Genomic DNA, 27994 nt, shown 5'->3' with positions numbered 1-27994 from the left:
CCCAGAAATTTACAGCACAGAGGAGGCCATTCAGCCCATTGTGCCTGTGTTGGCTGAAAATGGTTTACGCAGTCTAATCCCACTTCCACCTCCTGGTCTGTAGCCCTGCAGGCCACAGAAACTCCATATCAGGATATCTTTAAATGTGATGGGGTTTTTTGTCTCTACCACCCTCTTAGACAGAGTTCCAGATCCCCACCACCCCCCCGGGTGAAGAAAATCCTCAAAACAGTTCAAGCTGAGAAGGGAGAATCCAACCGTTCACTTTGAAGATATCACTCCCTCAAATTTAAGGACTGAGGTATTCAGGTTTGTCCACATATTCCCTAAGTTTGAAGAAGAGATGGATACCTTTTGAAAGGGGTAGCCCAGCAGTTAAAAGTGGCCAGCCCAATACTGGTCTATGCTGTTGCAAAGTAGGCTGATGGGAAAATCTCATAAGGTTTACTTGCCTGAGGAAAGTGAATCAAACTTTGAGGCAGCAAAAAGGGATATGTAAATATGCACCAGTTAGTGGCCGAGGCATACCGTCAGAAATTCCGTACTCTCAGGAAGCGATTTGACCTGGCCGACCTGAAATTTGAATTGCTCATGCAGCTTGCTTTTGACCAGTGGTTACAGGCCCTTAAAATTGAAGCCACCTTCCTCGGGGAGCTTAAAAACTCGATTCCTTCCCAATAAAAACACCCATGAAGGAAGAAAGTCACAGGGGCCAGGCAGGCAGCAGCTCTAGCCAATGATTCTGAGCTTTTCCACAAATTGCTTCCCAACTGAAAGGAAATCTTTCCCTCGTCACTCCCAACCAACTGAGAAGGATAGAAGGTGGGAAAGTGATAGGAAACTGAGCAACCTTGGGAGGGAAGGGACAACTGGAAATGCAGGGGTCCCTCCTCAGAATGAAAGGACGGTGCTGAGACCAAGACACCTGTGTGTTTTACCTGCTGCAAGGCAGCAGGCCTCACTGGAGGTTATGGGAAAAATACCTGCTGGATTTGTTGTGGTGCCCATGCACCACAAACCCCATGCAGGAAATGGGAGTCAGACAGAGAGCATCGCAGACCAGACTATGGTACCAAATTCCTGTAGACACACTACTGAGAGATCCCTGAGAGTTAGAAGCAATTTGATTTTGAAGGAAGAGTGATCACATTTCCCCCAGAACAAGACGTGTGAGCCTCTCGTGATACTGAAGGATACTGGGGTGAACCAAACTCTACTGCTGGGTAAAGGCATGCCCTTTTCATCAGAAAGTGCAGGAAGTGCCAAGGTGTTGGTAAAGGGTATTGAAGTGGCCTACATGCCCCTCCCCTCATACCAGGTGCGCCTGGACGGTAGATGTTGCCCCCAGATTGGCCCCAGGGATTGACCTGCACCTAGGCAATGTCCTAGATGGATAAAAAGTGAGAGTGTCCTAAGTCGTCTCATCTTTTTCGGGAATCTTGAGGCAACCGAGGCAATCTGGAGAATAGTAAACAGAAAACATGGGAGATAGTCCAGAGAAGTTGAAAAGGCTGGAGAAAGCCAGGAGGAATCGACAAGAGTCCAAGGAACCAAGAGAGTTTCAGACACCCGATGGGACAATAGAACCAGGGAGATTTGGGGAATCTAGGGAACAACTACTGGGACTTAAAGTGAAGTGGCCAAGTCTAGGCCAGTAAAAGTAAACTGGGGCAGGATACAATCTTTGGGAGGTGTGGTATCTAAGGAACAGTCATTTGAAGTTAAAAGGGCCGAAGGCAGGCCAACAGGAGCTAAAAAGGTTTATGAAGGGCCTGTAAATATTAAAAAGGATGAAGGAAGAGAGACAATATCGGTTTAGCAGATGTCTTCATGGAAGATTTAAACGGGGACCAGAAAAAATTCCAAATATAGGAAGAAAGAATGTGGGTGATGCCCCACTCAGTTGAGAGTCCCAGGGAAGGACAACAGGAGCTGAACATCCACGTGGGGGCATTACTGTTCCAGGGGATATGGAGCTCGTTAGGATAAATGCCCATTACCAGAACAAAGGGCAAGGTTGGAGAACCTATCCCAAAACAGGCAATACCTGTGGAGGTCACGAGGGGAATAACAGTGAAACCCATGCGGATTTTAACCATTGATAAACAAGATGAAAGAGACCAAACACACTAAAAGTGAATGGCCGGATGCAAAACCAGAATTCCTACAGGAGGCAAAAATCCAATGAGAGCCCTCTAATCTCCTAGAAATCGGATTAGTGAATGCACCTGGGTTGGAGCTAACAAATTCACAGGTTAGAGAGGTGGAGAGCGAGGGATTAAAACTAATCTGATCTGAGCCGACCAGGCTAGCAATCTGAAACATTTTCATGTTAAAAGCCTGTGTCCTAAACAGCATGATGGCTGGGCCAGTGAGAAGCACAGATCCGACTGGTAACCTCGGGCAGCTTGGCTGTTACCAGCAATCTGGGAGCAAACAGCCAGGTAGCCCACTGAAACCCCTTGGACGATACTAGTTCCAGAATTACAGCAAGGAACAGGCAGGGGTTACGAACAAAACTATCTGTCATGCCGACCACCAAAGAAAAAGCAACTTCAGAACCCCTATGTCAGCCTATTCCTTACAATGGAAGACAGATTTAGTTTGTACCCAATCATCTGAAAAGGAAAAATGAATGTAAGACCTTAAAGAGACCCAGTTAGAACTGATGGATTAATTTAGACCAAGGCTATGAGAGTGAATGGCAGTGAATGTGGCTTTTTTTTACATCTCGTAATGAAATGAAAGTGAATCTAATTTAATTTCTTGTGATGCCGAGGTGTCACAACAGTGCGGCCCTTTACTTTTGAAAATATTTCTTTGAACTGACTGGAAATTTTGCAATTTGAAATGAAGCAGAAGAAAATACTTAAAAATGCAAGGCCACCTTCCAAAGGTGAAGGTGAAAAGCAAACAAGACGGCCTCAGGGGAGTGTGAAGCGAGGAGCGTTTCCTATAATTCAAAGATCCATCAAAACACGTCACTGAGGAATAGAGATTAAAATGTAAAGTGCTGGATATTGAAAAAATGGTTGCCACAGCCAGATCCAACCCAAATCCCTTGGAAACACCCAATGGGTGAAGCATAGAAGTGCAGGCTGCAGCTACTGCCAAGAGATTGCAAGTGCCACAGGGAGTGTCAAGAATGTTTTCAGCAGTGGAATCAGACTGAAAGCAGCGCTCTCTCCCACTCTCTCTCGGAAAAAGCATGTGTGCCAACTGGTTTGAGAAGTCAACCTTCCAGCCAACCGAGATCTCGTAATAATTGCAGCATCTTCTACATGTGACTGCATCCAAGAAAGCAACTAACATAAATCGACTGTAGCGTTTAACAATCTACCATTCAAGGACAAGCAAAAGTCACTTTACCATACAGCAGAAAATACTGGACAATCTCAGCAGGTCTGACAGCATCACAGAATCACAGAATAATACAGTGCAGATGAGGCATTCGGCCCATCGAGTCTGCAGCGACACACAGAGACACCTCACCTGCCTACCTAATCCCATTTGTCAGTACTTGGCCCATAACCTTGTATGTTATGGTGTGCCAAGTGCTCATCCAGGATGTGAGGCAACCTTCCCAGACATTGCCGTCACCACCCACTGGGTAAAATCTTTTTTCCTCAAATGCCCCCAAAACCTTGAACTTGTGTCCCCTCGTAACTGACCCTTCAACTAAGGGGAACAGCTGCTCCCTATCCACCCTGTACATGCCCCTCATAATCTTGTACATCTCGATCAGGTCACCCCCTCAGTCTTCTTCGCTCCAGTGAAAACAAACCAAGCCTATCCAACTTCTCTTCATAACTTAAATGTTCTAACCCAGGTAACACCCTGGTGAATCGCCACTGCACCACTTCCAGTGCAGTCACATCCTATTACTACAGATGCTGGAATCTGAAACAAAACAGAAAATACTGGACAATCTCAGCAGATCTGACAACATCTGTGGAGAGAGAAGAGAGCTAACCTTTCGAGTCTGGATGACTCTTTGTCAAAGCTCCTGTCTCTCTCCACAGATGCTGTCAGACCTGCTGAGATTGTCCAGTATTTTCTGTTTTTGTTTCAGATTCCAGTTTCCGCAGTAATTTGCTGTTATATTCACTTTACCATATATTGTTTAAATTTTTTTTATTGCACTTTAACTTGCCTTATTTCTTATATCCATTATGGTTTATTGATCCATAAATTTAATTAGCTCAAGAAAACATTGTTTGTCTCTGCATTGCTCACTGTATAAATAATTAAATAGATTCTGATTTGAAAAAGGCACATCCTCGCGAAAAATAAACTGAAACCGTTGTTGTGAGCAACCGAGGAGGTCGAAAAGAAGGGAGCCAGTTCAACCTTCTGATCGTACCAATTGTGGTATCAATTGGAAAGTGTGATAACGGTTCCACTTTGGGTGCATTGACGAACTGGTTCAAACACATTCTAAGTGGTGCTGTTTTGCAGTGATTTTTTGCACAAATTTCAACTCAAATTCACCTTGCATACCATTAAATGTAAAATCTGCCATAAACCTGTGCATTGGGTAACTTTTTATAAAGGATTTCGAAAACAATTGTATTGAAAAATTCAACTGCTGTAATTAAGAGTAGCAACCCGGTGTACATTGTTTTAGTACAGATAGAAATTAGTCTATCAAAAAATGAAATACTTTTAATCAGTGCCGAGTCCACAATACCTGAAAATAACTTTTAAAATCCATACAGAAACATTTACTATTTATATTGCTGTATAGTATTCAATTATTTAAGGAATTAACAATAATAATAATCTTTATTAGTGTCACACGTAGGTTTACATTAACACTGCAATGAAATTACTGTGGAAAACCCCTAACTGGCACACTCCGGAGCCTGTTCGGGTACACCGAGGGAGAATTCGGAATGTCCAATTCCCCTAACAAGCATGTCTTTTGGGACTTGTGGGAGGAAACCGGAACACCCGGAAGAAACCCATGCAGACATGGGGAGAAAGTGGAGGCTCCGCACAGACAGTGACCCTAGCCAGGAATTGAACCCGGGTCCGCGGAAAGTGAAAGCTTTTAAAGTATACCAATAGTGTCTTTGCACGTAAAAAAAGTTGCATTTTAAAAGCCTCCTCGAAGATGGCACACAAACACAACTAATGGAAATTCACCATGGTAATTCACTCAGTCTGAGGACATGACCAGTGTTGTGCCAGTGCAGTGTTGTTTAAACTGATGTAAAACATTGTGGAAATGCAGTTCCTTGATCATTAATTATTTTTCTGTATTTTGGGTAAATTGCATTGGAAATACCAGTGAAACATGCTGGAAACTCCAGGCTTGTACCTTCTGCACCTGTGTACCATCATGTAGACGGTGGATGGAGAACAAACTTGCCAAGGCAGGGTCCAGTGTGAATTGTTTTAGCTGCACAGATAATAAAAGAACGTTCAAAGTAACAGTCAAAGCAAATTCCAACTACCCTCACAGAATTACATAAAATCTACTGCAAGAAGCAGACAATTTTCCCAACTGGTCAATGTCAGTATTTATGTTCTACATGTGGTTTCTCTCACTGTAATTATCTCTTCCCACTCTGTTTTATATCTCTTTATTCCCTTCTCCCTTGTGAATCCAATATCACAACTCAAGAGGAATGATGCTGAGCTGTCAGCTAAGGTTCACTTTTGCCTCTGAGGCAGAAGATTGTGGAATTTACATCCTACCCCAGAGACTTGAGCACAAAAAAACCTTGGCTAGCACTCTATTGCAGAACTGAGGGAAATAATAAAAGACATGGATTTATAGAGAGCCTTTCATCCACTGGATAATTTTCCACAGCAAATGAAGTACTTTTGAATATAGTCATTGTTGGGGCTTCAGTTTAACATCTCACCCAAAAGACAGCATTCCCTCAGTCCTGCAACAAAATGTCAGCCTTGATTTTTATGTTTCACTCCTGGATTTAGACTTGAACCTTTTGACAGAGAGGCATCACGGTTCTCAGCTGCCAGCCAGAGAGCCAACATGAGACCCGTGTTGTATCCTTCGGGTAGCCCCATTGGTATTACATGGCACTCAGGTAGTTGAGAGGCCCATCGATGGATCTCCCCCAAGATCAGGACCATGGGGGGTGGGATGTCCCGGCCGCCTAGAGGTGCTGGCCAGCTATTTTGCTCAGCAGCACCCCATGGAAGTGGTGGCTGGCTGTGGGAACAACAATCACCAGAGGCCCAGGATTATAGAGTGGCCCAGATCACAAATAGGTAATAGCAGGTGGGTTTCGCGAGATGGAAGTTATGGGAAAAGGTATGTTGGGAGGTTAGCTGCAAGGGTAAGGGGGCAATGGCCCAATCGTAAAGCTCAACCAACACCAATGGAGGCCCCCAGGAGCCCCCTCCCTCATCCACCCTCCTCAACCTGGTAACCACCCCCCCCAGGTCCAACCCCTGGTAGTGCTATCCTGGCACCCAGGCAGTGGTCCTGCCAGCCAGGCAGAGCCACCTAGGCACCCTGGCACTGCCAGGTACTGCCAAAGTGCCAGGCTGGCACCGTCAAGGTGCCCAAGTACCAGAAGGAAAGCCAACGTGTCACTCTGCACTGTCTCCGACCACTCAGGTCTTCAATGCTTGTGAGACCCACCCCAGGTGCTGTTACGACTAGTCCATATTTGTGTGGACCAGCATTAAACGGCAACCTGGTGAGGTCTCCCAGGCACGGTGGATGATTCCTGGGCGCCTGGTGAATCTGGCGAATATATAACTAATTTAAATATGCTGATCTGGATCAAGCCTGGTAAAGGCAAGATCCAGACCGTGACGTCTCACGAGATTCCGTTGAATCTCGCAAGATGCATTGAGCGTCACAAATTTCAACGGCCTCGTCCCAACACTAAGTCAGGCGTGACGAGACCGCTGAATCGTGCCCTCTGTTTAATTTGTGAGTGACTGATTACAGAGATAAACTGACTTTGGTATATATTTTCCTCTTTGCCTGCCTGCGAGGTAACCTGGTAAAGAAGAGATCCACATGTCTGATTTAGTATGAGGCACATTTTACACATTAGAATCAAGATCGGGCGGTCACTATAATATGTGTTGATTTGTGAAAAGAACATGTATCCTATTGTTTTATTCAAAGACAATCTTCACCCAAATGTTATAGCAACATAGTGGGAACAGAGTAGTGGCAGGAAGGAATTAATCAATCTTCTCATTTTGATTACCTTGGTCTAGGATCCAAATTTTGCAGCATCAAAATTAAAACTCTGGCATCTCACCTTCCACAGATTTATAGAATGATTTCTTTACTCATTCATGGGATGTGGGCTTCGTTGGCAAGGCCAATATTTATTACCCATTCCTCATTGCCCTTGAGAAGTCGAAAGTGAGCCGCAGTCTTGAACTGCTGCAGTAGGAACACCCACAGTCCTATCAGGAAGGGAGTTCCAGGACATTGACTCTGCAACAGTGAAGGATTGGCAATATAGTTTCAAGTCAAGATGGTGTGTGGCTTGGAGGGGAACTTGATGCTGTTCCCACGTAAGTGTTGTCCTTATCCTTCTAGTTGGCAGAGGTAGCGGGTTTGAAAGGTTATTGAAGGACCCTTGGTGAGTTGCTGCAGTACATCTTCTAGATGGTACACACTAATGCCACAGTGCATCGGAGGGAGTGAATGTTTAAGGTAGTGGATGGGGTGCCAATCTGTTTTGTCCTGGAAGGCTCTTGAGTGTTGTGACAAAATATGTGAAACACAAAATACCAGCTCTGCAAGAGTAACCCTTGTAGCAAAGGTGAAGCCTATGGAGATTAGAGAGTAACTGTTCTTTATATCCAATTTTCTTTTGACGACAGAGCATTCCAGATCCTAACCACGTGAGGCATAAAGAAACTTTCCCTCATGTCACCGCTGCATCTTTTGTCAATCACCTTAAATATTTGTTCTCTGCTACTTCACCCTTCCACCGATGAAAGTTACTCCCGATGCTCTTCCAAGCCATCGTACTTTTGAAAACCTCTGACAACTCTCCTTTCAATCTTCTTTTTTCCAAGGAGAACAAACCCAGCTTCTCCAATCTATCCACTCACTGAATTTTCCCAAGTCTGGAATCATTCTTGTGAATCTTTTCAGCACCACCTCCAATGCCTTCACATTCTTCACAAAACGTGATGCACAGAATTTGACACAATAGCCCCAGTCTAGTCAAGGTTGAACCAGGGTTTTATACAGGTTTATTATAACTCTCTCCCTTTAATACTGTATGATTCACCTTATGGAGTCCAGAATCCCATTTGGTTTATTAATGGATTTCTCAACCAATCCTGCCAGCTTTGATAATTTGTGCACCTATCTCCCAGGTCCCTCTGCTCCTCCATCCCATTAGATGGTATCTTTTATTCTATTATCTCTCCTAATTCTTTCTACCAAAATGTATTATTCACACTTCTCTGCATTGAATTTTGTCTCCTACTTGTCTGTTCATTCCAGCAGCCAGTCTATCTTGAAGTCTGTCACTATCCTTATCGCAGCTCATTATACTTCCAGGATTTGTGGCATCTTCATGTTTTAAAACTGTGGCCAGTGCACCAATGTCTAGGTAATTAATATAGATCAGGAAAAGCAACGGCCCTGACAGTGACCTCTGAGAATTCCACTTTATATCTTCCTCTATTCCAAAAAAAAGCCATTCACTGCGATTCCCTGTTTCCTGTCTGTCAGACAGCCTTGTATCCATGCAGCCATAGTCCCCTTTGTTCCATGGGCTTCAACTTTGCTGAGAAGCCAGTTGTGTGGTACTTTATCGGACACCTTTTGGAAATCCATGTACTGAAATTAACCATAACCCTTATTAACATTCTTTGTTACTTCATCAAAAAAACCAAGCAAGTTAGTTAAACACAATTTGTTCTTAATTAACCGTTTCCTTAATCAATCCTTGTTTTGTCCTTGTTTTGCACCTGGAAGCAACCCCCCCCCCCCCCCCCCCCCACCTCCTCGGTGTTACAAAAGTTGCTGTCCTTTTCCACAGGTCTTTTACTTATCAGATAGGTGAAAACAGAGGGAGGGCAAAGTACATATATCAATATCCCAAAAGAGAGTCATATGGGAATCAAACATTGGCCAGAATGTTCTCTCTCCACAGATGCTGCAAGACCTATTGAGTTTTTTCAGCATTTTCTGTTTTATGACAGATATTCCCTAACCTCCTCATTACAGCACACTTTTTTAAAGATGTGGAGATGCCAGCGTTGGACTGGGGTGAGCACAGTAAGAAGTCTTACAACACCAGGTTAAAGTCCATCAGGTTTGTTTCAAACACGAGCTTTCGGAGCACTGCTCCTTCCTCAGGTTAATGTTCACCTCATTCACCTGAGGAAGGAGCAGTGCTCCGAAAGCTCGTGTTTGAAAAAAACCTGTTGGACTTTAACCTGGTGTTGTAAGACTTCTTACTGTGCTCACTTTTTTTTAACTGAGCAGAGATTGCACTGTGCTCATTTAGGGACCATTTGTTAATGTCTCCCAAAATCCCATTTTATTCAAAAACCTCTTGCTATTTCATACAAGTTGCAAAGCGTTTTTGAAGTGTTTTTTTCTGTATGCAAAATGAATCATTTCCCGAGAAGATATGTAAGCTGAATGATATGTGAAAGATTTCTATCATGTGATAATTCACTGTTGTACATCTCCCCAAACTGACTCAGTCCTAATCAGACTTCTGGCAAAGGTTAAGATGTGCTGCAGCTGAAGCTGAATCCACATGCAAACCTCGAGGTACTTTATCACTTCCCAGCTTCTCTCCTCACATTGACATTAATTAGTCAATTTATGTCACACTTTCATACACGGTTCAATTTTTATGTTCCTCCACCTACTTACCTGCACTTTAGCCAAGGAGCATGAAAGTTAATTGCCATGGTTGCAATCACAACTTTTAAGGAAAACGTGGGTCAGGATTTGAGGTAAAGAGAGTGGAGGACAATGGAATTCATTTAGGATTATTCTGTCTTTCCAACAAAATTCAGTTAATTGCATCAGAGTAGAAATTAAATTTGGATCTTTTCATTTTTTTTTACAACTCAGTATAACAGAAGGGGTAATTCATTTATTTTATTTCCTCAAAATAAAACAATCCTCAAAACAATTATCTCCACAAAAATCAAATTCTTCAGCCTTCCGTCCGTACAAAAATATGCTACCATCGCCAGCTTCTCTTTTCTCTCCAAAGTTATCGAATAAGTTGAACTTCAAAATCCAAGGCCCTTTTACCCAGAACTCCAAGTTTAAATCCCTACAATCAGCTTCTGTCCCTGACATCGTGTCAAAACGGTTCTTAGCAAAGTTCCAAGTGTCATCCTATGTGACTATAATAAAGGTAAACAATCCTACCTTGTCCTTCTGCCTGTGGTGACAATTATTCCATGCAGCTCACAATGCAGTCTCCTCTACATTGGTGAGGCCAAAGGCAGACTGGATGATCACTTTGCGGGATACCTGGGGCGGGATTCTCTAATCCCGTGGCAGAGTGCCCACGCCATCATAAACGCCGTCGCGTTTTATGACCATGTAAATGGGCCGACCCCACAACTAATTCTGGCCCGCAAAAGGGGCTAGCACGGCACTGGAACGATTCACACCGCTCCAGCTGTGGATCCAGGCATGAACTGGGCGCCGTGGGATCCACGCATTCGCAGTGCCTTCCTTCAATCCGCCGGCCCTGGCACAACATAGCGCAGGACTAGAGGGGCCGGCACGGAAGAAACGAGGCCCCCAGCCAGGGAGGCCGGCCCGCCGATCGGTGGGCCCCGATCGTGGGCCAGGCCACATTGGAGGCCCTCCATGGGCCCTGACACCCCCCTCCCCCCCCCCCCCCCCCCACACACACTCACAGGCCGCCCACCCGACCCTTCCACGCTGAGTTCCTGCTGGCTGAGAGCAGGTGTGGACGGCGCTGGCAGGACTCGCTGTTTTCACGACGGCCTCTCGGCCCATTCCGGGCCGAGAATCGGCGTGCCATCCGCATAGAGCGACCCCCGACTGGCGCCACGCCAACCACGCCAGCACTAATGGCGCCGATTCTCCGCTCTGCGGACAATTGCATGCCAGCGTCGGGGTGGCGGATAATTGCTGGCCCGGCACCGGGCTGAGAAAATCCCGCCCCTGTGCTCAGACTGCAAGCATGACTGTGACCTTCCATCTCAATTCAGCATCTTATTCTCTTGCTCACATTTATATCCTCGGCCTGTTACAATGTTCCATTGAAGCCCAGTGCCAACCGGAGAAAAAGCACCCTTTCGATCAGGCATTAGTCTTGTGGACTCAACATTGAGTTCAACAACTTCAATCCATGAACTGTTTCTCCATTTTGATCTTGTTTTCCAAGTGCCAATTTATATCTTGCTTTCATGCTTTTACTTTCAGTCAGTATTGACCATTCCTTTGCCAGTAACACATACTCTGGACTAATGCTTTACTTCTTTACTACCATTATTATTCCCTTTGCCTTTTATTCCATGGCATGTTTGGTATTTAATCTCCACTGACATCTAACCTAACCCCGACCTTCCATTTCGCTCTGCCTCTTCCTCTTTTTCAATGGCATAAAACCCACCACATTTCTGGCTCCATTCAGTTCCAAAAAAGAGTCATACGGACTTGAAATGTCAATTTTATTTCTCTCTCCATCGATGCTACCAGACCTGCTCAGGTTTTCCAGTACTTTCTGTTTTTATTTCAGATTTCCAAAATCCACAGTATTTTTCTTTTATGGCTCTGCCATTGTCCCAGACAACTGTTTTGAGCTGAACCAGACTTTTCACAACTTTGGTTTTCATCACGCTGATGATGCACTCAGATCAGTCTTTAAATCCCCAGCTTTGGAACGTCACGTTTTCACCTGCGGTGATGAATCGGAGGTCAATAATGGAATATTCAGCTCTTATCTCCATAAAACCATTGAAATTCAAATGAAGAAGTGACCATTTGGCCCATCATGGGCTGGATTCTCCAATACTGGGGCTATGTCCCCACGCCGGTGTGGGAATGGTTACGCCAGAACAACTGGCGCCAAACGGCCAGCGATTCACCGTTTTGATGGGGACTAGCAGAACGGCAGCGTAGAGTACCAGGCTCTACCTGCCGATACACCCCGAAGAATAGCCAAGGCCGTGGCCGTGAATGTGCATGGCGGCGGTTTGCAGCAGCTGTGCCGTGCTTCATGGCGGAAGCTGCTCGCGCATCCAGCCCGCAAAATAGTCCCCACTTCAACCGGCTCACGTGCCCCGGACCACTTTCCCACAGTGCCCCCAGCCCCTATTAAAGCCTCTCTGCCCCCGAATCGGCCCTCCTCCAACTGTGGTGGCACTGGACTAAATCCACAGCCGCCACGCCGTGTTCCCAACGGGTGTGTCCCGCACCATCGGGAACTGGGCTGGTCAGGGCGGAGCATCGGTGCCTGAGGCTGTTGTTACGTGGACGCTTTGGAGGGGGGCGGAGCATTGCGAAAGCGAAGCCTCCCTCTATTTTGTAGGGAATTTGGATTCACCGGCCATTTACCAAACACGATTTTGGCAACGGCGGCTGGAGAATCCAACCCCATGACTGTGACAGCCCTTTCTAATGGAATCTAAAGCAAATCCTAGGTATCCTGATTCTCCCCATAGTTCGTATCCGCTGTTACTTCAAATGTTCACCCACTTCTCCCATTCGCAGTTCTCACTTCGGGTTTTGATATTGATGCTGGCTGCTCAGGCACAACATTGTATCTTGACTCGGACGTAACTAGAATCATTGAATCAGTCATTATTGCTGATAGTACCTTATTTTTAATCTGCTGGTCTTATCTATCCTATATCTAGCCTATGTCCTTTGGACATGAATTCAGTTGTAAATGTATCTTATTCTTGCAGATAGTTTCATTACTTACCAGCGCTGTGTATACCGTCCCTCTTTGTCTTTCATTGCAGCAGGATGTCTCTAATCTGTTTCTCCATCAAGCTTAAGCAGATTCTAGCCCTGGAAGTAGCTGAACTGACTATTTCTGCATGGCTGATAAGCCTCCTTGCTTTTTAAAAACTTTGGGTGGGATTCCCCATTGTCCCACGCTGGAATAGCGAAACACGATTGGGTGGAGAATAGGTTCTGACGCCAAAATCGGGGTGGCGCCAAAGCGTGATTCGCCGTCACGTCGACAGTGACGTCAATGTACAGTGGACACCGTTTGCACGCCATTAGCGGGCCTGATCCGGTATTCGGGGCCTCTGTGATGCTCAGACTCCGAGGTCCGAGTTTGCAATGGGCGGCTCATTTGTGCTTTTAAAAATTTGGAAACCGGCGTGGTGGCTGCTGAGGGGGAGAGAGGTGGGTATGGAAAGTTTCCAACAAGCTTGCTGATAGTTGTGCCACTGGCCAGGAGGGCTTCTGCCAGGACTGGGGGGAGTAGTGGGGGGGTGGCCAGTAGGTGGGCTGTGAGGTCGGGGTGGACGGGCATGGAACACCATCGCCGCATCCGGCAAGGCAGCCATGCAGCTGCGCATGTCACTGATAGCCTGCTTTGAACTTAGGACCACGGGTAATATAGGTCCCCCCATCGCCCCCCATGCCACCCCCCTGGCCCCAGCCGACTCATCAGCTATATGGCCGTGCACCAGCCCAACCAGTGTCATCTTGTTGGCCGGGATGAGTGTGTGTGTGTGGGGATTGTAATGTGAATATGTGGCTGCAGCTTGACAGCCTCCCGAGTGTCAATCATGGACCTGGTGAATCCCGCACCGTTTTCCACTTGAATCGATTGTGTTCCGTGCAGCACCGGTGCTAGCCCCTTAACAGTGGTGGAATTGGTCCTGATGTGGTGCCAGTTTTGCTGTTGTGAAAGTCCATGGGCGAGATTCTCTGCAAATGCGGAGAATCGTAAAGGCTGCCGTGGGACAGGCCATGACCCACGGCAGCCTTCACGCCCACTTCTGGGGCTGATTCTCCCCCCCCCCGGGGCGGGGCTAGGAGCGCGGCCCCGTGCGTCACGGCGGTGCTGCCTTGACGACGGTCGTCAAGGCTGCACGCCAAGCATCACGCCGGCTGACGCGACCGATGACGTCAGCCGCGCATGCGCAGGTTGGACAACGCCAACCCGCGCATGCGCGGTTGGCGTCTTCTCCCTCAGCCGCCCCGCAAGACGTGGCGGCTTGATCTTTCTGGGCGGCGGAGGGGAAAGAGTGCGTCCGTTTTGGACGGTGGGCACCGATCGCGGGCCTGTCCCCTCCGGAGCACAGTCGCGGTGCTCCCGTCCCAATCGGGCCCCTGGATACCCCAAACGGGCATCCGGCACCCGTTTCACGAATGCAGTGACCAGGTGTGGTTGCTGCCGTGTTCAAACGGGCGTGAAGGGCCGGCCGCTCGGCCCATCGGCCTCGGAGAGTCGCCACTCGTCGTAAAAAACGGCGAGCAGCGATTCGTGGCGTGCGTCGGGCATGGGGGGGGGGGAGAATAGCGGGAGGGCGTGAAAAATGTCGGGAGGCCCTCCCGCTATTCTCTCACCCGGCGTGGGGGGGCGGAGAATCGCACCCCATGAATTCTGTGTTGGCGTCAACACTAGTCTCAAAAATGGAAAATTCCGTTGATTCTTTTTATTGAGATCTCACACTTTTTTTCACAAAATAACATAACAAAGTTACAAAATAATACAGCACGCAAAACAAGGAAGAGAAATAACAGAAAGGGTTTAACCTACTTGAGCACAGTATGGAACAGGAGAACAACACCACAATTGGCTGAATATCACCACTCAATGCTCCAACACAGTCTGAGAAGCATAGAACCATAGAATCCATCCAGTGCAGAAGGAGGCCATTCGGCCCATCAAGTCTGCTTCTTAAAGAGCACCTTATTCAGGCCTAATTCTCTGCCCTATCCTGGTAACCCCACCTAACCTTTGGACACTAAAGGGCAATTTAGCATGGCCAATCCACCTAACCTGCACATCTTTAGAGGAAGGAAACCGGAGCACCTGGAGGAAACCCACGCAGACACAGGGACAATGTGCAAACTCCACACAGACCTGAGGTTGGAATAATTCCAGATTCCAGACCACTTGCACCCATGTAGGAGCGAGGAATGGATTAGTCATATCCACCCTTTCAAAAACAAAAAAAAATACACAGGTTTACTTGAAGTTGCACACATCCTGCAAAACGCAACAAAGGGCCAAACCCAGGCAAAGGTAGAACCATAATTATAATGAAAGGAGAGGAAGAGAGGGCTGGCAATAGTAGCAGTGTGTTCAGACTATGGTCAGGCCCACTGGGCATCCCAAGGCAGAAAATACAGTTAAGAAGAGCGAAAAACAGACCCACCCGGCTATCCCACCAGATGACAACAACCACTAGTACAGAAGAGAATAGCCCACTCAATCAATAAAAAGGGGTTCAACCTCCCTATTGAGGGGCCACAGGGCATCTTGTATGCCACAGCACAGCAAACAATCTATCACTTCAACAAAATAGTCAAGGTTTGGCCAAACCCACCTCGGCATGTACCGTCACTTAATTCCTCCGATTCTAATTGCTCAAGGCCTTCAAAAATCACTCCAACCTCAAGGAAAAGCCACGATTGACATTCTACCAGGGCCATCAAAGGAGCCAAGCACGATATTTAAATTCTAAATAACAAAAGACAAAATAAAGACCTAATACGGTTAGCTCTAACCACCCAACTCCACACCAACTAGCCGCCCATCACTCTGCCGTGGCTCCACGGATCTTCATTATAAACGAGTTAAGGGGTGTCCAAAATGCCACAATAACTACAATGATCACAGCACATAATAAAAGAAAAGAGGAAAACTGTTTACAATCCACGTTTCACATAATTGACTCAATATAGTATTTGCTTGATCAGGATAACAGATTACTGTCTCCTTCGTGCTCACACCTCGCACTCCCTTAGGAGAAAAGACAACAGCAAATAAACAACAACATAATCACAAGGGAGTGACGTCAGGATTATTGAAAAACTACAGGATAATAACACTATCTATGTTGCTCGAAAAGGCCATGACAAGATTAAACGCTCCTCAGGATCTCTTGACCATACCAACAAATTAAGCACCTTCACTTCCACCATGCTGCCACCCCATGCCCAAGCAATCCACAGCCTAGACCCGGCAGTGAGGGGGGAATTACTTGATATGATCGGCCGACACCAACCCCTCACAAGTAGCATTGAAAACAGGACAATATAGGGCCAGTGGTCGGGGGACGTAACCAACCCCAGGCCTCGAAGATGAGATACACTGTGCTCTGTCAAACCTGATATTCCTAGCCTCCAGTTCAAGATTACTCAAGCATAGAAGCCCATTTTCAAACTTAATCAGGAACTCGCCTTCCGCTCCTCACCAGGGACCGGACTCACAGACACTCCTTCTCCGGCCCATACCTCCTGAATCGGGCAGATAGATAACACAACATGCAGCAGCATCTCAACGAATCTAAGGTGGGCCCTCACCCAGGAAAGTGCTCAAACGAATATAAGGAGCTGGATTCACCATTTGGAAGACTAAGTCCCCACGCCAGTGTGAAAACGGTAGTCTTCTACACTAGAAAAACTGGCACAAAACGGCCATCGATTCCCCGTTTTGCTGGGGGCTAACAGCCAGGCAGCGTCGAGCTCGCAGCTGTAGCCGATATGGCCCTGAGCATTTCTGGTTCCATGGCCGCGCATGTGCACAGCGGCGGCATGCAGCGTCCATGCCTTGCTTCATGGCAGACTCGGCCCGCGGACTGGAAAAGTAATGGTCCTCTTTGGCTGCTCACGCGCCCCGGACCGTCCACCCATAGTGCACCCAGCCTCGAATTAAGCTCCCCTGCCCGTGGATCGGCTCTCCCCCGACCATGACGTTCCCGAACTGTGTGAGAACATGTAACCCACGCTGTTGCGAATTCAGTCAGTTGGGGATGGAGAATCACAGGGTTTGCCTGAGGCCTTGGATAGTTTGCACGCCATACCCCTAGAGTGCGCAACTTTTCAGGGGGTGGAGAATCTGAAAACCGGCACCACTACCCATTTCGGCGTCAAAATAGCTTCTCTGCCCCGTCGCCAAACGCAATTTCGGCATCGGAGGGGTGGAAAATCCAGCCCAAGGATTTTATCCTGCGATTCCACCATTCCTCCAAGGATAGCCCACAGTTCCTGAAAGCGAGCTCCAAAGACCTGCCTTATGAAGCCAAGATCCTCATCTAGATCAACATTCTCAATGGTGATCATCATCCTAATGCACACAGCACTGCCGAGGTGAAGACTAACTCATCAGGAACATCGGCATTCAAACTTGGCCCCAAACAAGCCCACTCCAACCACCACAGCCAAATGAGGAGTCTATGTGACTGAACTCAGCTCCTCATCACAAACCTCCAATCAGGATCAATCAGGGACATAGAGTAAGACATATATTCCAAAATAAAGACATGCATTCATCAAATCAGTTTACGGTACCAGTCTTAACTAACCTGGATTTACTTTACATTGACCATCTGGCCCCAGTAAATGTACCAATACAACAGCAGCATAATTCCTGAGGTATCCTGAGAATGTAAAATAATTTTTAATTTCATTGTTCGGGCGACACGGTGGCACAATGCTTCACACTGCTGCCTCAGCACCAGGGACCCGAGTTCAATTTCAACATTGGGTGACTGAGTGGAGTTTGCACATTGTCCCCGTATCTGTGTGGATTTCCTCCAGATGCTCGAGTTTCCTCCCACAGTCCAAAGATGTGCAGGTTACATGGATTGGCTATGCTAAATTGTGTTTAGTGTCCAAAGGTTAGGTGGGGTTATGGGATTACAGGGATAGGGCAGCTGAGTGGGTTGAGGTAGGATGTTCTTTCAGAGGTTGGTGTAGACTCGATGGGCCAAATGGCCTCCTTCTGCACTGTAGGGATTCGATGATTCTATATAATGTGCACTAAGATAAAATTAAGGATTAAAAGACAAGCAGAGCCAGGGCTTGCGAAAACACAGCTGCTCCTACGCTCACATCACGCGATGTCCTATTAACTACATTTATCTCAAGCTGTAATTGGAGCTGTTTTGCGTCTCAGTAAAACTAGAAAAGGATCCCAATGATTATTTTAGCAGTTTCAACATTTCTCTCAACTTCCCCTTTATCTGCAGGTAGTATGGTTATTTGCATTAAAGCGCTTTACTAACCTAACAAAACTCATGAAAATTATACATCTGATATGTTTACTGACACCTGGGGCGAAATTCTCCGACCCCACGCAAGGTTGGAGAATCGGTCGGCGGCCGCGTTATTCTTGCTCCCGCCGGGTTTTTAAATCTCCGACCGGCCAAAAATCGGCGTTGTGCAAATCCCGCCGGCAGCCTCTGAGAACAGCTGGTGCCGGCGGGATTTCATTATATTTTTACTTTCACCAAATCTCCGGCCCGGATGGGCCGAAGTCCCGCCGACGTGGCCACGGGTCACGTCAGTGAAAAACAGAGTAGCTTTAAAACGGCGTCAACCATTGATGATGGTTGACGCCGTTCAGTGACCTGGGGCGAGTGGGGGGGGGGGGGGGGGGGGGGGGCGCGGCCTTTGGGGTGGTGGGGGGGAAGAGAGAGAGTGCCCCGGCGTTTGGGGGCGGGGGGTTGTGGCGTTGAGGGGGGGGTTGCGGCGTTGAGGGGGGGGTTGCAGCGTTGAGGGGGGGTTGCGGCGTTGAGGGGGGGTTGCGGCGTTGAGGGGGGGTTGCGGCGTTGAGGGGGGGGTACCGGCGTTGAGAGAGATGGGGGGGTCGGCGTTGGAGGGGGGTAGGGTGGTGGGGAGGGGGGTAGCGGTGGTGGGGAGGGGGGTAGGGGTGGTGGGGAGGGGGGTAGGGGTGGTGGGGGTGGGTAGGGGTGGTGGGGGTGGGTAGGGATGGTGGGGGTTGGTAGGGGTGGGGGGTAGGGATAGGGGGGGTTGGGAGCAGCGGCGCCCCCCCTGCCCCCACCCCACCACCCCTACCCCCCTCCAACGCCCCTACCCCCCTCACCACCCCTACCCCCTCACCACCCCTACCCCCCTCCAACGCCGCCCCCTCTCCCTCTCCCTCTCAACGCCGGTACCCACACCCCCCTCCCCCTCCCCCTCCCTCTGAAGGCTGGTACCCCCTCCCCCTCCCTCAAAAGGCCAGTACCCACACCCCCCTCCCCCTCCCTCTGAAGGCCGGTACCCACACCTCCCTACCCCTCCCTCTGAAGGCCGGTACCCACACCCCCCTCCCCCTCCCTCTGAAGGCCAGTACCCCCCTCCCCATCCCTCTGGAGGCCGGTACCCACACCCCCCTCCCCCTCCCTCTGAAGGCCGGTACCCACACCCCCCTCCCTCTGAAGGCCGGTACACACACACCCGCCCCTCTCTCCTCTTCTTCCCCCCCTCTCCTCCTCTCCCCCCCCTCTCCTCCTCTCCCCCCGTCTCTTTCCTCCTCTCCCCCCCTCTCTCCTCCTCTCCCCCCCCCTCTCCTCCTCTCCCCCCCGTCTCTCCTCCTCTCCCCCCCCTCTCCTCCTCTCCCCCCCCTCTCCTCCTCTCCCCCCCCTCTCCTCCTCTCCCCCACGCCGGTACCCGTCCTCTCTCTCTCAACGCGCCACTTCTGCAGCGCATTAAAATGACGCGTATCGCGTCGGTCCGATGCTGGCCCCTCCGGGAACGGAGATTAGCGGCCTAAAAGAAGGCCCCGACGCGGGAGTCATCTGCACCGGTTTTGCTCGCCGGAAATTGGCGTCACGACGGTCCGTGGAGAATTTCGCCCCTGGAATCCAAGGGATGTACTTGCACTACAACAGAAAGCATTGTCCTGAAACAATGGCCCGGGTTTTCCATTTCCCACCACTGCCATTTCAGTGTCGCCTGAAAAACTGGATGAGCAACAGGTGCCAGACCAGTTGCCATTCTCCGCATCCTCACCACCTGCCCTAGCACGCTATCCACCACATCCAGCGGGAAAATGCAAATTTATAGCCAGAATTCTCCGTCCATTCGTGCTGGCGGCATTCTCTGTTCCCTCCGCAGTGAATGGAGTAATGGCTGAGCGCCAAAATCTGCTATTGTTCGCAGCGGTGAACTCGGATTGGAGAATCCCGCCTATAATCACCATGCATAAGTGTGCAATTAATAGGCTGGAAGCCTGATTCGACCCCTCCCCTCCCACCATGCCCCCCAATCCTGATGTGCCGACTTTACAGCAGGAAGTCCTCTAGACAGGCTTTGGTACAAGGTTGGCCAAGAGCAGCTCTGGTGCGGTGAACCCCGAGGGAGGGTCAAGGTGGTCAGGGCGCTGATAATGTTCCACTCTACAGTTGTAGGGCAGAAGAGGCCGGGGGAGGGGAGGTCCAACAAGGGTCCTGGGATTGGGTGGGCTTGGGCTGTGGGTGAGGGGTTGACTCCAGGCCACCCCGTGCCAGGATGGGAGTCGGTGTCTGGTCTGCCCCTTCCATCCCTGGGCAACTGAAGATCCCTTGATACTAGGATCCCGATGGTATCTGATGAAGTCCCCAACATGCACCGATCCCACCGATTCGTTCCTCCTTGGACTTTGTAGTATAAAACCGGGGAGTATGGTACTTTACAATCTTGCCATTTCTTTTTATTTTATAAATTGAGTACCCAATTCAATTTTTTCAATTAAGGGGTAATTTAGTATGGCCAATCCACCTACCTTGCACATCTTTTGGGTTGTGGGAGTGAAACCCACGCAAACACAGGGAGAATGTGCAAACTCCACACGGACAGTGACCCAGAGCCGGGATAGAACCTGGGACCTCAGCGCCGTGAGGTAGCCGTGCTAACCACTGCGCCACCGTGCTGCCCCTACAATCTTGCCATTTCATTTGTGCGCACGCCTATAATTTTGTCTGTTATCATCATACGTATTCAAGATAGTCTGACTCCTGGAGCGGGATTCTCCCCTACCCGGCGGGGCGGGGGGTCCCGGCGGGATGGAGTGGCGTGAACCACTCCAGCGTCGGGCCGCCCCAAAGGTGCGGAATCCTCCGCACCTTTAGAGACCAAGCCCTCACCTTTAGGGGCTAGGCCAGCACCGGAGTGGTTTGCGCCCCGCCGGCCGGCGTGGTAGGCCTTTGGTGCCACACCAGCCGAGGCCAAAGGGACTCCACCGGCCGGCGGAAGTGCGCGCATGTGCGGGTGCGTCAGCAGCTGCTGACGTCATCCCCGTGCATGCGCAGGGGGGGGGTCACCTCAGCGTCGGCCATCGCGGAGGCTGACACGGCCGGCGCGGAGGGGAAAGAGTGCCCCCATGGCACAGGCCCGCTCTGGAGGGCCTCGATCACATGGCAGGCCACTGTGGGGGCACCCCCCGGGCCAGATCGCCCCGCGCCCCTCCGAGGACCCCGGAGCCTGCCCGAGCAGCCTGGACCCGCCGGTAAGGGAGGTGGTTTAATTGACGCCGGTGGGACCGGCATTACAGCAGCGGGTCTTCGGCCCATCGCGGGCTGGAGAATCGCCAGGGGGAGCCCGCCGACTGGCGCGGCGCAATGCCCGCCTCCGCCGAAGCTCCGGTGGCAGAGAATTCACCGGCTGGAGGGGGCAGGATTCACACCGCCCCCCATTGATTCTCTGACCCAGCGGGGGTCGGAGAATCCCGCCCCTGATCATTTTTGCTGTTTTACCAACACTGGTTTCACAGAATATTTCAAAACCTCGACCGAAATTCTTCAATCGTTCACTGGCGGTGGGATTCTGTGGTTTCCTGACGGAGTGGGTGGTTTCAATGGGAATTCCCATTGACGGTGACGAGAACAGGGAATAAACCGCCACTGAACAGCACGCCACCTCCCGCTGCCAAGAAACACTCGGTTGGGGGATCAGCGACCCCTAACTGATTTTGTTGTCAGTATGTTTGATGATACACAGAACAGTTATCTTCCTAATTGTAACTGTAATAACATTACGCACAAAGCATAGATATTTTCTGTCTTGGTAAAGCTTTCTCTTTTTGGGAGTTGTTCCATTCTTGTTCATTTTCACACTTAGACCTGGCTTTTGTGCAACCTGTTTCAGCTCCTTAATTGACCTCTTAACATTCTATCTGACATTCCATCTGCTTTGAATGCCATGATTATCCCTGATTTTACTGGCAGATTTTTCGTCAGTAATGCCAATTGCAAATTGTTCCAAATCAGCATCCTTTTAATTTCACGAAGTTCATCAGTGTAAAGAAATGTCAGTGGAACGGTTCCCGTTTCCGACTTTGCTGGTGGTTTGCCAGCCCTTTTCTAAAGCAAGTTACATTTTGGAGAAAAAACAATGCTATCATAAACTTTCAGGCAATCAAATCATCAAAGATGCAGAGAGAGAGGTAACTCCAGGTTAAAGAGGTGTGAATTGTCCCAAGCCAGTTCAGTCGGTAGGCCTCTGCAAGTCCAGGCTTGTTGGTGGGGGCCGAATGTAATGCGACATGAATCCCAGATCCCGGTTGAGTCCGCATTCATGCGTGCGGAACTTAGCTATAAGTTTTTGCTCAGCAATTTTGCGTTGTCGCGTCTCCTGAAGGCCTCCTTGTAGAATGCTGACCCGGAGATCAGAGGCTGAATGTCCTTGACTGCTGAAGTGTTCCCCAACTGGAAGGGAACAGTCCTGCCTGTTGATAGTCGCACGATGCCCGTTTATTCGTTGTCGCAGTGTCTGCATGGTCTCGCCAATGTACCACGCTTCGGGACATCCTTTCCTGCAGCGTATGAGGTAGACTACATTGGTCGAGTCGCACGAGTATGCGCCGCGTACCTGGTGGGTGGTGTTTCCACGTGTAATGGTGGTGTCCATGTCGATGATCTGGCATGTCTTGCAGAGATTACCCTGGCAGGGTTTTGTGGTGTTGTGGTTGCTGTTCTGAAGGCTGGGTAATTTGCTGCAAACAATGGTTTGTTTGAGGTTGCGCGGTTGTTTGAAGGCCAGTAGTGGGGGTGTGGGGATGACCTTGGCAAGATGTCCATCCTCGCTGATGATGTGTTGGAGGCTGCGAAGAAGATGTCGTAGTTTCTCCGCCCCAGGAAAGTACTGGACGACGAAGGGTACTCTGTCAGTGGTGTCCCGTGTTTGTCTTCTGAGGAGGTCGGTGCGGTTTTTTGCTGTGGCGCGGTGGAACTGTCGATCAATGAGTCGAGCGCCATATCCCGTTCGTACGAGGGCATCTTTCAGCATCTGTAGGTGTCTGTTGCGCTCCTCCTTGTCTGAGCAGATCCTGTGTATACGGAGGGCTTGTCCATAGGGGATGGCTTCTTTAATGTGTTTCGGGTGAAAGCTGGAGAAGTGGAGCATCGTGAGATTATCTGTGGGCTTGCGGTAAAGCGAGGTGCTGAGGTGACCGTCCTTGATGGAGACGAGTGTGTCCAAGAATGGAACTGAATTTGGAGAATAGTCCATGGTGAGTTTAAAGAAGCCATCCCCTATGGACAAGCCCTCCGTATACACAGGATCTGCTCAGACAAGGAGGAGCGCAACAGACACCTACAGATGCTGAAAGATGCCCTCGTACGAACGGGATATGGCGCTCGACTCATTGATCGACAGTTCCACCGCGCCACAGCAAAAAACCGCACCGACCTCCTCAGAAGACAAACACGGGACACCACTGACAGAGTACCCTTCGTCGTCCAGTACTTTCCTGGGGCGGAGAAACTACGACATCTTCTTCGCAGCCTCCAACACATCATCAGCGAGGATGGACATCTTGCCAAGGTCATCCCCACACCCCCACTACTGGCCTTCAAACAACCGCGCAACCTCAAACAAACCATTGTTTGCAGCAAATTACCCAGCCTTCAGAACAGCAACCACAACACCACAAAACCCTGCCAGGGTAATCTCTGCAAGACATGCCAGATCATCGACATGGACACCACCATTACACGTGGAAACACCACCCACCAGGTACGCGGCGCATACTCGTGCGACTCGACCAATGTAGTCTACCTCATACGCTGCAGGAAAGGATGTCCCGAAGCGTGGTACATTGGCGAGACCATGCAGACACTGCGACAACGAATAAACGGGCATCGTGCGACTATCAACAGGCAGGACTGTTCCCTTCCAGTTGGGGAACACTTCAGCAGTCAAGGACATTCAGCCTCTGATCTCCGGGTCAGCATTCTACAAGGAGGCCTTCAGGAGACGCGACAACGCAAAATTGCTGAGCAAAAACTTATAGCTAAGTGCCGCACGCATGAATGCGGACTCAACCGGGATCTGGGATTCATGTCGCATTACATTCGGCCCCCACCAACAAGCCTGGACTTGCAGAGGCCTACCGACTGAACTGGCTTGGGACAATTCACACCTCTTTAACCTGGAGTTACCTCTCTCTCTGCATCTTTGATGATTTGATTGCCTGCAGGTGCTCGCATTCCGGGGCATCTCTGACTGTGTCTATATAAACATTTCTGGAACAAGCCTTTCCATTCACCTGAAGAAGGAGCCGTGCTCCGAAAGCTCGTGTTTGAAACAAACCTGTTGGACTTTAACCTGGTGTTGTAAGACTTCTTACTGTGCTCACCCCAGTCCAACGCCGGCATCTCCACATCAGAAATAAAGACCATGGAAGTAGTGTCAGTTCTTGTAAAAACGCATCTGGTTCACTCATGCCCTTCAAGGGATGAAATCTGCCATCTTTATTGTTATGGTACCTGGATCAGACCCCAATTTATATTAGGAAACCAGATGAGGTCCCAAGAATCTTTTAATTAGTAAATTATGAGGAAAGGATATTTCGCCCCAGGAGTGATTCTACTAGCAACCTAAGGATCTTTTGATATTTAAAAAAAAATCTTTATTATCACACAGAATTTACCCCATTAATATCATAAACTTTGGGTTTGATTCAATCAAATGGGAACAAAGTCCCTTAGCGAGCGCGTTTAGCCGCATGTTTCCCAGCACTCGCAGCGGCGAGAAACACATGGCTGTTCAACGCCACTCGTGTTGTATAAGGGGCCTCAACGGGGAACGTGCATAGCTCCATTTTGTACATTGGGGAGCTCGCTCATCGGAACTCCCCCGTGAAGTGAGAGATTGCCCCACCCCCAAGTGATCCCCAACCTCCCTCCCAGCACGAGCGCACTATGGGAGGGTCGCCGCATCCCCCCATCACCCTTGCAGGACACCCCCGACCCGATTGCAAGAAATGCCAGCCTGGAACTGCCATCCTGGCAACTTGGCAGTGCCCATATTAGCTGGCAATGCCACCTGGGCACCTTGGCCAGGCTGGCATTGCCAATGTACACAGTGTACAAATGGGGCTACGTGCGGCCTTGCCTGTGCAGTCTCTGCTGAGACCCCTTATACAACATGAGTTGTGTTGAATAGCTCTGTGTTTCCCATCACGTTGAGTGCCGGCAAACATGCGACTAAACCCGCTCGCTGTTTGACATTGTCTCCATTTGGCTGAATCGAGCCCCAGCTGTCTCACTCTAATATGCAGATCTGTCTAAAAATGATCCCGCCACAATGGGCTGTGTTTATATCAAAAAGTCTCGTGCAATCACGTTGAGTCTCACGTGATCACATTGGATCTCGCGATGCGTCGCAATCCAAGTAGATTCCAGGAGCAGGAGGCAGGATTCTCTCTGCCCGGGGCCAGGACTGAGAATCGCCGCGATGGCGTGAATCATGCCATGCTGCCCTGACGCCCCGACGCTGGACATGATTCTCCGCAGAGCAGAGAATTGGCGCGCCGGCACCAGCCGGGGACTGATCTATGGGGCCCCCACCCCCGGCGATTCTTCACCCGGGATGGGCCGAGCGCCCGTAACAGAAGAGCTGAATCCCGCCGGCACTGTTCTAACATGCTCTTAGCCGGCAGAACCTCGGCGTGGAAGGGTCCACGGCGGCTTGTGGGGGGGAAGGGGGAGTGCGACCCCGGGGGAGGGGGCGGCCTCCTTTTTTCTGCGGCAGCCCCTTTAGCTCTGCGCCATGTTGTGTCGGGGCCGGTGCGGAGAAGGGAGCCACTGCGCATGCGCGCGTTGGCGCCGGTGCCCCTGCGCATGCGTGGACTCCGCCGTGCCCAGTTGATGCCTGGATCAGCAGCTGGAGTGGCGAGGGTCGCTCCAGTGTCGTGCTGGCCCCCTGTAGGGGCCAGAATTGCTGATCCTGAGGCCATGTTGATGCCGTCGAGAAATGCGATGGCGTATACGACGTTGTCAACACTTAGCCTCAGGATCAGAGAATCCCGCCAGGGTCTCCCAGCTTTAATCAGCCAGTCTGCACTTTTCAGTGCAGCATAGCCATTGGATCGCATCGTTTGCGCCACTTTCGTATTCCTGATCTGCTAACTCAAATGGGAAAGCGTTATTAAAGTACAGTTTCTCATCCCATAATCTATACATTACCAAATATCTTTGTGCAGTTTTGCCATAGTTCAGAGTTTGAAAGCAAGTTTATTTTCAAATGGGTATACAGTATTGAATTTTCCTTGCACAAGTTGCAGAAGGACAAAAATAACTGCCTCAGTCAACAGTAATCAGTTACATCTGAGCCACATGATTAGTTTGCTCATTTACCTCAAATGGAAATGTGCTGTCATTATACAAGTTGGATAAATTTTCACCTTCACTGCTTGATCAGTAATCTAGTAGGGCAGATAACTATTGGGCAGGTTTTACAATTGGCAAGTGAAAGACGTGTTTGTTAGGTGAATTGGACATTCTGAATTCTCCCTTAGTGTACTGAACAGGCGCTGGAGTGTGGCGACTGGGGGATTTTCACAGAAACTTCATTGCAGTGTTAATGTAAGCCTACTTGTAACAATAATAAAGATTATTATGTGCTCCACAGCATTGCTACAGTAAACAATGACACCTCTATCCTGCTTATCTGGATAAATTGATTGTCATTCCTATCAGATTCCAGTGGAAATAGCCAATGGAGGTTATTTCAATTTAAATATTCACACATAGACTAGTGGATTCATGGAATGGCATAGAGTGAGAGCAACTCAGCTTGTCCCATTCCCCTACCTGTTCCACGTTGCCCTGCAATTCTTTTTCTATTCTCATACCATTTTGAAATCTATGATTGAATTTACTTCTACTATCGTCTTCGGCAGTGAATTGCGATCAAAACCATGGCAGCATAACAATATTTTTCCTCATGTCACCTGTCGTTCTTTTGCTATTCACCTTAAATCTGTGTTCTCTAATTCTCAACCTTTCCACCAAAATGAACAGTTTCTGCCTACCTATTCTGTCCAAATTCCTTATAATTTTGATCATCTTTTTGAGAACTCCACTTAATCCTCTCTGAGGAGAATTGCTACAGATTCTCCAATCTATCCATGTATCTGAAGTCCCTCATCGATGAAGCCATTCTTGTTTTCTGCACCCTCTTTAATGCTGTCACGCCCTTTCTAAAGTGTGCAGCACAGAATTGTACACAATACTCATTTGAGACTGTTGTATAAAGGTTTATCGTTTATCATAACTTCTTTGAGTTTGTTCTCTGTGGACTAGATTTTCATTTTGGAGGGGTGACCTGGGAGCCAAGGGTGTTTCTGGCCTTGCTGCTCAGCCTCCTGACCAGCAATGCCTGCCCATGCTAGCTTCATGGTGAGGTGGTGGGGAAGAACTGGAGTCTGGGCTGCTGCCTCCTGAAGCAAGCCCTAGGCAGGGAGATGCCAAGGCAGCCAAGTTAAAAGACATGCCTCTATTTTCTGGAACATCAAACTAGTTCTGGAAATGAGTTTGAGGCCCTCTAACATTTGCCCCCATCTCCTTCAATTCCCCACACCCTCCCCTCACCCTCATACCCCATACCCCTTCACTTGGTATCTATTATATACAAAACTCATGATTACTATAATAACATTGGGAAGTCTTTGAGAAGTCCACAAATTTGTAAAGGTAAATAAACTGAACTTACAGATCCACGTGAAAAAACAATCCTTTTAACTGTTTCGAAATTTGTCAATATAACCAATCTTATATTTCTATTAACAACTGTGCCAACAATCCCTGCTAAGTTGAATTCATTAATCAGTTAGGAACT

At 49.0% G+C, this 27994-nt stretch overlaps 1 protein-coding gene across 5 annotated transcripts in view; it reads left to right on the top strand.

Annotated features, from left to right (window-relative positions):
* Positions 1–27994, top strand: part of cep85l (centrosomal protein 85, like) — a 355373-nt gene that overhangs the window by 31982 nt on the left and 295397 nt on the right. The gene's annotated exons all lie outside the window — the stretch shown is intronic.

This window comes from Scyliorhinus canicula, chromosome 6, assembly GCF_902713615.1.
Source record: "Scyliorhinus canicula chromosome 6, sScyCan1.1, whole genome shotgun sequence".
Lineage (NCBI taxonomy): Eukaryota > Metazoa > Chordata > Chondrichthyes > Carcharhiniformes > Scyliorhinidae > Scyliorhinus > Scyliorhinus canicula.
Note: the sequence above shows the minus strand (reverse complement) of the source record. Positions and strands in the feature narration are given on the sequence as shown.